Source organism: Bombus flavifrons, chromosome 17 (genome assembly GCF_040668555.2).
Source record: "Bombus flavifrons isolate JBK064 chromosome 17, iyBomFlav1_principal, whole genome shotgun sequence".
NCBI classification, from domain to species: Eukaryota; Metazoa; Arthropoda; class Insecta; order Hymenoptera; family Apidae; genus Bombus; species Bombus flavifrons.
In genome coordinates this window covers 1943299-1956115 of record NC_138458.1, presented here as the reverse complement: position 1 = coordinate 1956115, position 12817 = coordinate 1943299, and the positions used below count along the sequence as shown (strand labels likewise).

Genomic DNA, 12817 nt, shown 5'->3' with positions numbered 1-12817 from the left:
ACTAATAATAAGAAACTATATCATTGACCGGGCCATTTTATCTTATTTGCTAATTCACGCTATGACTTCTCTGTTATATCTTTTCTTGCATTTTCAGATAGAACATAATTATGTAAGCAAGTATACTCTTCTATATTTTGAACAAATGACATTGTTCCCGTCATTTTTCCGTTTTTTAAAGGTATCCCTTGTTATTAGAGATGGCATGACCTGCTAGTTGTAAATCACGATTATATATATATATATATATATATATATATATTGTATATATAATTAACCAATTAAAAGGAACTATGAAAAGAAGAAACAGAACGCACGCACACACGCACGATCTGTCCCTCGTGACGAATACTATACAATGGAATAAAAAAATCTGACCTTGAAATTCAAGGACAAAGAATTGTTGAATTCTAAAATGGTTGAACTTTTTATGGGGTCGATATACTCAGTTATGCAAAAGTTAATACGGAAAATATTTGATTGTCTTTTTATATGTTATATATAATTCATAATGAACTATATGGAAAGAGCATAAATATAAAATTATATTTTTGTACAAAGGAGTGCGCCGTAACGAAATTTTGTAAGATTGATTGCCAATGCATAATAGTTATAGTTATAAGTGTCATTACCGCGAAGAAAAAATAATTTGCATAACAGGAATAGATCGCGATCCAAATATTGCATTGAAAGTATTTTGTTTACATATAATCATCATCGGCGAATAATTCGGAGATTTCGCCAAAATCGAGCATATCGTTTATATGTACCAGAAATTTTTCATCGGCGATAGTCATCATCACGAAAGTTATTCCGATTCCTTTCAATCCAGATTTCAAATATAAATCTTAAATAAATCGCCTCTTAAATCAGTCATCGAATAACCTGTTCGTAATTGTATCTGAAACACCTAAAATGTCAAGGACTTTGATTAATTTTTATGCAAAGAGATTGCTTACACGTTATGTGTACGTGTAGATATTAATTTGAAACTAATTAAAAAAAATTTGATCCATGAAAGTTCACAGTTAATTTTTATTCTCCATCTATGTCACATTCTTCAAATAGCAGAAATTCACCGAAAATACACTTAAAAAATCGCATGAAATAAGAATTAAGTCATAGTAGCGTTACCAGTAGCCTCACGGCCTTCAGCAGCACGGCCGAATATTAATCTAAATCTAACCTATAACTCATTGATTTATCTTTTTCTACTTATATCGAGGATAATTAGCATCAATAAGTCAAATTTAGGTCGGGATGTGTAAAACTATGACCACCCATGTGCCAGAATGAAATGTAACGAAAACTAGATTTAATTGAAATGTTTTCTAAATATCTCGGAAACGAAGACTGAGCGGCGATTATGTGTATAGAAGAACGTTGTTTAGAATTTTGATCTTGATAATATATTTTTAGCTCGTTGAAATTTTCTAGACGTATAATTGCCTTTATTGTTCTATTACTTTGTTAATTGTTCACTTTTTACATTTCTTTCATAATAGGTAAATGCTTCACCTTTTCGTGTCTGAAAGGGTGTGGTGATTTTTATAGAAAATTCGCACAGGTACTCAACTCTTCTTAAAGATAAGGATAAGGAAGTTAGAATTGCATGGTGTTATGGGAATTTTATAAATAATTATTGCAGAAGTGCCTCTAAGCCTGCGATGAAAGACGCAAGGTTAGAAAGAGATTTGACTTGGTGACTGCAGAATACGACTTATTTGACAAAATCTGGTACATAGCATCTTCGAATAAAACATTCATTCATTGCCGCTACCTACTCGGGGGTAAAAAATATATATATTCGATTAGAAAAAAGAAATAGTAACATATATAAAAAATTCGAATATTCCAATCAGAATAAATATAGCTTTTGTTTTATCAACTTGTTTTATCAATTAATTTTCAATTCAAGAAACATATATTTGAACTGCAGATAAAAATGTGTTTTATTTACTCACGAATTCTTACTCACGGTTCTTACTCACGAATTAGAAATTAATATTAAGACATTAAATTTTAATAGTACTGCTATATACAATATAAAACAAGTTCTTATGTTATCTATTTTTACAATCGAAGAGTGCAAGCAAAAAAAAGTTGCGTGGAAAACAATGTTTCGTGTACCGAAATATCGTATGTAAATATTGTTTATGTATAGCGTGTAATCTATATGTCGAAATTAGCAAGTATGTTTTATATTATCGATAAGAAAAGATCTAAATTTAACCTATATTAATTGAACCTTGTAGCAAACGGAATAAGAAACTGTCTTTCTCATCTGAACGTGACATTATTTTGTTTGTCATAATTTCGAATGTTTATTTTTACAATGACTATGATTTGCTTTATTCTAACATTTGACAAAACTGAATATTATTGAATATTATTTATATTTTTTTATATAATATATTATATAATTTATATATTAAATATAAATTCTTATTACCAGTTCGTTATAATTAACCAGAGCTTCATCCAGTAACTTCGTCAATTGTTGCCAATCTTTTATTGGCATATAGTTTGGTTCACCGATTCCTTCCGCAAAATGACAATACATTGTATATATGTTGGTCCAGCAAACACAATATTTTCGTCCATTTCCTGCGATAATAAATGATATTATTAAATTTATCGTTATCAAAAATTAAATTAAGAATATACGTAACAACCTATACGACCTATTTACTTCTCTTTTACTTATAATAATTATAGCCTGACTACTGACTTTTTTAAACTTACAGAAATATCTTTGCGAAGCGACTCCTTCAGCAATTGCTGAAAGGCTATTTCTCATCTTCAGCACTGATTAACTTATCCGAATACACTCTTGTTGCTTCGTTTTTTTTTTTTTTTTATTTAATTCTTTACATTCAGAATTTGTCCAATTTGGACATTTGGTAGAATTTGTTGCTTCGTGAACGTACAATCTGATCAAATGATTTCCAGTCGGATCAGTCTCACCGTGTGCAAACCTTAAAGAAAGAGTAAACCCTTTTTATATCAAATAAACGCGATTCGCATCCACCCACCCAGTTTACGACGTAGTCAAGTACACACATGTTCGAAGAGTCTTTAATTTTCATTTACTCGGAGATACCGCCACCAGTTTGCAAACACTTTACGCAAAAAAGCATATTAATTTTAATTAAGCTTTTGTCATTTTAATTACTTGCTTTGTTGAAATGAATTTTACTTGAAAGATGTTTCAGAGATCACGTAGATTAAATACGTAATGAAATTTGACTGCTGTTGGTAGGAATGTTGTTGAAATTTTGTGGTGACAGTACAATGCTGCGTTTAATAATGATTCTGCAATTTTTGTCAACGCTAAGTTAAATTTGTTGATAGGATTCATCAGATGTTGTTCTAGCATTATTTGGCTGTAGATCAATACTAAATTGTCTTCGGTTGGAAAACTGCAATAATAAGAAATTTTCAGTTGATAGAAAAAGATTTTTGTAATAATAACTTACATATAAGTTATATTTTCAGAAATCCTATATACATACACTATATCATATACAGGGTGATGCTTTATTGGTAAAATAACACGTGGATGGCTACCCCTAGCAGGATATACCATCTTCCAGTTTGACTATTTTATTTCTGTAGCGAGATCAGTGGGGTGTTTTCTTTTCGGTCTTCTTTCTATGAGTTTGGATGTGTTGCCGTTCTTTAGTTGTATTTTTTTTAAGTACTTGCCGATTTCTTCTTTGACCATTGGTATTTTTAGGTCTTGCGTATATCCTCGCCCCATGATATTCCATGGGGCGTTCACTACTGTTCTGAGTATTTTCTAGAAGCGATTCTGGTTTATTTACCTTATTATCCTGGTTTTCGATATTTTCAATTTATTTTCTATGCTGAGTTTAGAGTTTCGACTAGTTAGCCAGTACATCTGTCTTCTTTTTTTCTTTTCTTTTTTCTTCTTTTTTTATTTTATCTATAACTGATTTAGTCTGTTGCTTTCATGTGAGTTATGAGCCTAAGTGGAGTCCCTAGTATTTAACTTGCTTTGTTTGTTGTTTGTTATGTGCGTGCCATTCAATCGGATATTAGGTGGTTTCCGTTTTTCCGTTTTTAGGTGGTTCCGTAAATGTAATGTGGTTAAATTGACTGGGGTTTGCTTTTATCTTGCAGTCATTTTTCTATTTTTCTGATACGCTCTGGTAGTAATATGTCAAGTTTATATCCGAACATCCTATATCCATTGTGAACATTCCCAAGATGTTCGCGAGACTTAAGTTTTGCATGTCCTAGCAACGTCCACATCTTAAGTCTTACAGATGTTCTTGAAACTTAAATTTTCTTAATAACTGAAATTCTCGGAACATCTCTCCCGAAAGTCCTACGAATATTCTTAACGTCGTCATATTTCCAATATTTTACTAATATCCATTTCGTAAATCTAAAGAATTAAATATCAGATGTTCTAAGAACAACCGTTTTATAGGTTTTACAGATAAAAATTTCACTTTACAGATTAAATTAAACATTTACGGATTAATCCACAGATATTGCAAGAACAACCGTTTTCTAGATTTCACAGTTAAATATTGAAATGTTTTTAGAACATTCATTATAAAAGTACAAGGTTTCCAATTCCATGAATTTTTCCAGTTTCCGCAAAGTTTCCATGTTTAGGCTATACGCGCACTAGAAATTCTATTATCTTGTATCTTTGCAGCTTGCGCGAAGTGGTTTCTTATTAATTTTAAGATGTGACAGTCTATGCGGTGAATGTTGGCTAGGTCATAGACTGTTTTGTTTTTCACATATTTTTTGAATCCGCTGTGTTCGGATCTGTAAGTACTCAATGCAAGCTCTGATGCATTTTCTTCCGAATCTGCGAATTTTTTCCATTTGGGAGGCTGATATGTTGTACCAGATTGGGCAGCCGTAGGTTATCATCGGTCTGATAGCATCTGATAGTGCATGATAGCACAGGATTTTTACTTGACTGTTGAGATGTTTGGAGTAGAATAATCTTTTTGTTCTCCAGAATGCTTTACTGGCTTTGGATGTGCTGCTTATAGTTTAATTTATCGTCTATGTTTATACCTAGGTATTTTACGCAGTTTTTATGCGGTATGAGCTCCCCTTCGTTTGCTTTTTCCCTTAGCTGAAATTTTCTGCAGTGTTCCCTTCCTATTGGACCGATTTCGCTTGACTTGGGTCTAAACAGTATGGTTTCGCATTTGCTTGTGTTGGTTTTTAGTTTCCATGTGTTGTAACAATCGTTAATTTTCTCAAAAAGTTCTTGCAGTTCCCATTTTTATTGTTTTGGATTTGCGGCCTGTTACGTAGATGATTAGGTCATCTGCGAAGGCTATGGAGCGTTTATGGGTGGATGTATTGAGATTAAAGAGGTTTAGTAAATCACTATTGTAAATATTGAAAAGTAGCGGGGAGTTTACTGTGCCTTGTTGCAGACCGTTTTTTATGGAGAATTCTTTGCTGGATGTGTGTGATCCTTCAGTCATTACGAATGTTCTGCTTGTGATCATGTCCCAAACTATTTTAATTAGGTATTTGGGAAAATTTTTCTTGATTAATTTGTATATGAGACCTGGGATCCAGACTGTGTCGAAGGCTTTTTCGAGGTCTATTAGGCAGGCGGCTACTCGTTGTTTTGCGTTTAGCGCCCAGCAGATGTTCGACGTAAGTTTGTTTATTGCGTGAATTGTGGAGTGTTTGTGTCGGAAGCCAAATTGATTTTCTGGGATTATATCATTTTTTGAGCAGAAGGAGGTGAGGGGGTTGTTTATGGTTATTTCAAATACCTTGCTTATGTTGGGGAGGAGACTTATGGGTCGTAGGTTTGCGGGTGATGAGCCGTCTTTATCTTTTTTTGTTATCGCTATCAGTTTGGCTTTTTTCCATTTTTTGGGGAAATATGTGTTGTTTAGTGCATTGTTGAAGAGTACTGTGTAGTACCATTTTATTTTGTTCGGTAGGTGCTTGAGTAGGATGTTTGGGATGCCGTCGAAGCCGGAGGATTTTTTGTTGTTTAGTTTGGAGAATATTTTGTTTAGTTGATTGTAGTTTGTGAAGTAGTTTATTTCTGGTTCCGGTTGTTTGGGGTTGTCTGCGGTGTTTTCGTTTGAGAATGTGCTGACTGTTTTGTTTAGCGTTATGTCTTGTTCCATTTCGTTTCTGAGTTTGTATGTTTCGGCAGTGATAATTCTGTTTAGTTGTTCACGGCCCATGTGTTCGTTTTGTGTGTGTGTTTTGGAAAAGTGGGTGCCGATAATGTCTAGTTTTTCTGTTGATTTGGTTATTATGAAGTTACCCTCGGTGTCTCTGGTGGTGTTGCGTATCGTTAAACCTGCTTCTTGGATGAGGGAAGCTTTTTCTGCGGGCAATTTGAGAGGTGGGATGGGGTTTTGTCCTTTTGGCCTGAAGATTTGATTTATTTGTGGAAACATGTTGGCTGTGTCGTTTTTGGAGATGTTTTTTATTTTGTTTGTCCAGTGATGGTTTATGGAGCTTGCGAATTCTTGTTTCAGTTGTGTTTTTATTTCGTATAGAAGGTACTTTAGAAATTCTAATTCTTCTCTTTTGTCATAAGAATAGTTGAATTTTATATTGTTTACTTTGGAGAGTATGTAGCTTTTGTCTCGTTGTAGTTCTTTTATTTTGTTGTTGATATAGGGCTTGCATGAATTTTCTTGTTTTACGATTGGCACGGATTTTTGGAGAGCGATTTGTGTATGTTTTTCTATTTCGTCTAGGAATGAGTCGATTTGACTGTTAGTTAGATTGGCGTTGTTGTAGATCTTTAGGTCGCAGTTCTGTTCGAGTATGTTTTGGAATTTTTTCCAGTCTGTCTTTTTGTAATTGTACCTGGGTGCCTCGGTCTGTGTTTCCAGTGTTAGGAGGTCCGATGAATTCTTTTTTATGTGAAATACTAGGGCGTTATGGTCACTGTCATAGGCTAAGGTTTTAAGGACGTAGGTTTTGAAATTTTAGTCGCGCATCTGCTAAGCATATGTCCAGGTATGAGCCTCCTTTTGGGTAAGAGGGTAGCTCGGAGCTGTATAAGATTGTTTTGAAGTGAATGCTTTTATTGTCTAGCCAGTTTCTAATGAAGTTGCCTCTCGTGTTGTTTACTTCGTTTTTCCAGCTTGTATGTTTTGCGTTAAAGTCGCCTGCTATTATATAGTAGTTTTCCGGTTTGCTGAGCTGTAAGAGTTCGACCAAAACATTTCTCTTTCTCGATGCTTCGATTATAGATTATTAAAAACGCATTGTCATGAAAAGTAAAAAATATTGGGAAAATAAAAAGAAAAAGCCAACACCACACGGAGTTCCCAGGCGGTCACCCATCCAAGTACTATCCGTGCCCGGCGCTGCTTAACTTTCGTGATCGGACGAGAACGAGTGCACTCAGCGCGGTATGAGCGTTGGCTGAAATCAATAGTTTTCTTATTTGTTTTCCATGGTCAAAAAATAGAATGTTTAAAGGAACATAGGTGTGTGCCAAAATGAGAATGATACGATGCATGATAATGGTCGCGTAATACCAAAACATTTCTCTTTCTCGATGCTTCGATTATAGATTATTAAAAATTGTTTGTTAAGGGAGCCGAATTGATTTTTCTTTTTTTAGGATTACGTTATTTTTTGTTCAAAAGGAGACTTATATATCGCAGGTTTGAGTGTGAGAAGCGGTCTTTATTTTCTTTTCTTTTGTGATGGCTGCTAATATTATTAAAGAGCACTGTGTAATATCATTTTATTTTGTTGGTTAACCGTTTGAGCAAAATGTTCGGGACGTCGTCGAAAGCGGATGATTTTTTATTGTTTAATTTAGAGGCAATGATTTTTAGATGGTTATAATTTGTAAAGTAGTTTATTTCTGTGTCTGGTTGTTTGAGGTTATCCGAGGTGTTTTCATTGGAGAATATGAAGACTGTCTTATTTAGCGATATGTCTCGCTCTATTTTATTTTTCAGTTTATTTGTTTCGGAGATAATAATTCTGTTTAATTATTCTCGACCCAGGTGATCGTTGTGTGTGTGTGTGTGTGTGTGTGTGTGTGTGTGTGTGTGTGTGTGTGTGTGTGTGTGTGTGTGTGTGTGTGTGTGTGTGTGTGTGTGTGTTTTGGAAAAGTGAGTGCCGATAACCTATAGTTTTTCCGTTGTTTTACATGTCATGAAATAACTAGACTCCATGTTTTTATTGATGTTCTGTATCGCTATACCTGCATCTTGGAGGAGGGGAGCTTTCTCTGGAGGCAGTTTGAAAGAAGGGATACAGTTAGATTCTTTTTACCTAAAAATTTGATTTGTCTGTGGGAACATGCTAGCTGAGTCTTTTTAGACATATTTTTTTCTTTTTTTTTTTTTTTTTTTATTTTATTTGCCTATCTTCTCTTTTTATCGTAAGAATAGTTGTACTTTAGATTGTTTATTTCGGATAGTATGTAGCTCGTTGTAGCTCGTTGTAGCTCGTTGTAGCTCGCCTTCGCAGTCAAGGCGCTATTTTAGAAGGGTACTCCAATAGCTAAAACGATTCCCTTCAACGTTCCTAGCAGTATTTCTTATTTCCTATGCTACGAGTTTCTTGTAAGGATAATTGAGGGATTTTAACGCTTACCTACTTGCATCGATGCCTCGCATTCATCCAGGTAACGCTCTTTCAACGAAGGATTCTCCCCCGCACTTGGAACGTATGCACGCAGTAAACGCCATCTTGCTGGCGAATATGCCGCGTGACGATTTTCTTCAAAACCAATCAGCGTGCGTATTTGAGGTCCTCCGTTTCGAGCGTTGTTGGAGCCTAACAACGGTATCGGCAGTCTCGTTCGAGTCGTTCAATCGTGTACATGTAGCAGCGAGTCAGTTTCCTTGCGTTCGAATCTCTAAACGTGGACTAAAGAACCGTTTCAATCTCTTAGCGCTCTTCAAGCGCTCGTGCAGGTGAAATCATTTCGTGAGTCGTAACAACCAGTGATACTTTTCTGTGCTAGCTTCGTCGATGAGTCAATATCTTGAAGCATTCGTGGACATGGCTGCAAGCGTTGGTGGAGACAGAGTCGTTCCATCAGGCGTGACGATCAGTGGACAGTCCAGTGCGAAATCTTCAATTGTGAACAGTATCTCGAAGCATACGCGAAGGTAAGTATCATTTTAGTGAGCGAACGATTAGTAAACCGTCTCGTGCGGGAGTCTTTCAAATGCGAGCAGCATCGACACGCGCGTGTGTATCGTTACTCATTCGTATCGTCGTACGATAATTCAGTCGCATTCGTTCCGTCGTACATCGCGTCGCGGCATTCGCTTCAGTTGCTTCGTATCGCATAATCGTCCGCAGTAAGTATTCCTAAATTTCGTCTTAATCGTCGAAAACAATTTGAAACTTTCTCATTGTTTGTTATTTTTTTTTTTTTCCGAGTTTTAACTTCGTCAATTGTTCTTCGCGCATTGAGTCATTACTACTCTCCCTCGTAAATTTTATCAGCAATATTATCAGCAAATAATTATTTTTCTATTTACTCTATATGATTTTCGAAACATTGAAAGATCATTATTACTCGACTACTTCAATATTGATTACGATACTTTTTTCATTTTAACGGTTAAATTTGTCACTACTGGTGTGAGAGACTGTAAAATTGATTGGAAATAGTATTTTACAGAGACTGACGAAACCGATGAGTTAGATATTTATATAATTAAAAGTTATTTCTATTTCTGAATATTCCTTTTAAATACTATTTTAAGTAGTTGTTGGTCTACAGTACGAATAAAATATTTTGAATATGTAGTAAAAAATAAACTATCTTTATTTTCACAATGTGGTATATAAAATAAAGTATTTTATCTTTGTATTGTAAATAGTGTTTCAAATGTTTCTTAACGATGAAAATAGATTAAGGAGAAGGTTAATATCAGGATGCAAGAATCCAAAATATTTAGAAATTAAATTCATGTTCTTTTTAACCCTGCTGCGGTCTCCGGGTCTCTTTGTTCTTACTGCTCTACTTTCTTTCTTTCTCGAAGAACTTCTGTATTCTTTTGAACGTATAGAGCAAAATTTTATCCGACTCTTGAAACCGACATATTTGAGAAAAACACTGATACAAAATTATATTATAAGACGGTAATATGGCCCGCGTAGGAAAGCTGCAACAAAAATAGCAGAGAGTGTTATAAATACATTGGAACATTTCAAAGAGAAAATAAGAGTTTGTAAAAATTTCACTAATGCCAAAATTTTGTTTGCGATAATAGAATGTACCGGTTCTTTGCAATGAAAGTTATTATGAAGGATATAGTAACGTACTTCTACATTTGCCCGGTCCTTAGTTAGAAGATAAAATAAACAAAAACGAATCTTTGTATGCAAAGATAACTTTCTTCTTCAAACTTCATATTATTATATAATTTAGTTGAATGGAAGACCGTAGCAGAGTTAAGTATCGGTATTCGCAAGTAACAAGCATTATTCAATGCTTTCATCGGTTTGATTACTAATACTTACTTTATTGGCAAACATGCAATCCATTTCTTTTTCTTATTTTTTTTTTTTTTTTTTTTTTTTTTTTATTTATTTGATTTGTACTTTACAATTTTTTTCTTTCTTTCTTTTTTTTTTCGAGTACTTGCCGATTTCTTCTTTGACCATTGGTATTTTTAGGTCTTGCGTATATCCTCGTTTCTGATATTCCATGGGGCGTTGACTACTGTTCTGAGTATTTTCTAGAAGCGATTCTGGTGTATTTACCTTATTATCCTGGTTTTCGATATTTTCAATTTATTTTCTATGCTGAGTTTAGAGTTTCGACTAGTTTGCCAGTACATCTGTCTCCTTTTTATCCGTCTTTTGTCTATAATTGATTTAGTATGTTGCTTTCGTGTGAGTTATGAGCCTAAGTGGAGTCCCTAGTATTTAACTTGCTTTGTTTGTTGTTTGTTATGTGCGTGCCATTCAATCGGATATTAGGTGGTTTCCGTTTTCGTATTATAAATGTAATGTGGTTTAATTGACTGGGGTTTGCTTTTATCTTGCAGTCATTTTTCTATTTTTCTGATACGCTCTGGTAGTAATATGACTGCTGTTTCTGGATTAGAGTGTTTGTGTTACGTCGAAGGTGTCACGACCGGCATACTTCAAATCCGATGGACTGACGATGGAGATAAAGATGTGGCGGCCATTCAGCGACAATGTATATCGTTGAAGTGCCTAATGAACCATCAACATCCCAACGGTCCTTCCACCGAAGGTTCTAGAAGAAAGAGCACGTGGCAACGGTCGCGAACGCCTAGCAAATGCATGGACGGTGGGGATGTTGAGGGATGACAAAAGAAAGTAATCGGATCCGATCGAAAGTCAAATTGTAAAGTGGATTGTTGTGAGAAAAATAAAGTTTCTTTTCTTATTTTTCACCTCAAATTTCTTTTTTTATTTGATCGTCCGTGAATGTTAGTATTTTGCTGTTGGTAGTTATACGCAGTCCAGTGAAACTAAATAGTTTGAAAATTGAAATAGGCGAGAAAATTAGAGTATTATGATGGTGCAGGTCGAAAGGGCCTGATTTTCCAGAAAATCAATTATGAAGTTCCGTCCACTTGACTCGGCTACTTTTTAAGTATACGCGTACCTACATGACGGAACTTCACAATCCATTGTTTGGGAAACGAAGCCAGGAAAAATTGTATAAATCTGTATGCACGTCTAAAATACCATTTATCCTCGTACATACACGTACGTTTTTATTAAATATTTTGTCTATTCGATAACATGAAATAACAAAACTGATTACTACAGCTAACGCTCATACCGCGTTGAAAGTACTCGTTCTCGTTTGATCACGAAAGTCAAGCAGCGATGGGCACGGTTAGTACTTGGATGGGTTGACCGCCTGGGAACTCCGTGTGGTGTTGGCTGTTTTTACACTTTTCTTAACACTTAGCCATCCGAACCATCGGATCTCCCCTTTGCGAAGAACATCGTTGAGTGACTGAACGCGGGGAGATCTTCCTTTTTTGACTTTAGCAACGCATTTTCTTTTGTTGTTGTTATCAATTATTGTTTACCGGGAATTGTTCCCAATTAATTGCGACTCTTTTTCTGCTTTTATAAAGCGCAATATGTAATAAAATAGGCCAATTTGGTGGTCTTAAAATTAATGAAAAAGTTACACTATCAGTTGTGACTAAGTAAAGTTATAGTCGAACAATACCACACTGTAAAAAAAATATTAAAATGCATTATGAATTTTTAACTCCGCGTTCAAATCGTGTCATTTATCTTTAGTCATCTTTAATGTTTTTAATTTTACCTATATCTTTTTATACTTTTAATTTGATATTTCGTATAAAGAGTATGTGAAATCGTTAAACAAAATCATTACCGCAACATATAATAGACCACTTAAATAAATTTTAGACTTCTTTGTTTTTCAAGTATTAGCGAATATTAGTCCTCCTTACTTGGAAAAATGCACGGTGGACAGCGTATAGGTTGTTAGCCTGTGCGGGCGCGGTTGGCTAAGTGTTAATAAGCTATGGTGTCGTATACATGGAGAAAATATCTTTTTAGCATTAAACGATTATCACCATACGTTGTATCATTCTCGTATACACGCTTACTTATATATTGCTTTGTTTATATTTTCCGATAATGTTATATGTATTCAATATTCGGAATTGGAGAATGTACAAGTATTATAGATACGTAATGTCGTTTGAAAGAATGCAAAGATACAACATGTGCCGAAAATTGTGATACAAACCGATGGACGATGATTCCCTGCGCGTGGCGAAAATGAAGTCGAAAATGAAGTCGAAAATGCAAAATGATA

The 12817-nt window shown here is 34.7% G+C and overlaps 1 non-coding gene and 1 pseudogene across 1 annotated transcript; one reads left to right on the top strand and one right to left on the bottom strand.

Annotated features, from left to right (window-relative positions):
* Positions 1 to 7298: 7298 nt before the first annotated feature.
* Positions 7299 to 7417, bottom strand: LOC138188907 (5S ribosomal RNA). The gene has a single exon (XR_011175746.1). It is a non-coding gene; the product is annotated as a 5S ribosomal RNA (ribosomal RNA).
* Positions 7418 to 11780: 4363 nt separating this feature from the next.
* On the top strand, positions 11781 to 11900 carry LOC138188919 (uncharacterized; annotated as a pseudogene).
* Positions 11901 to 12817: the final 917 nt, after the last annotated feature.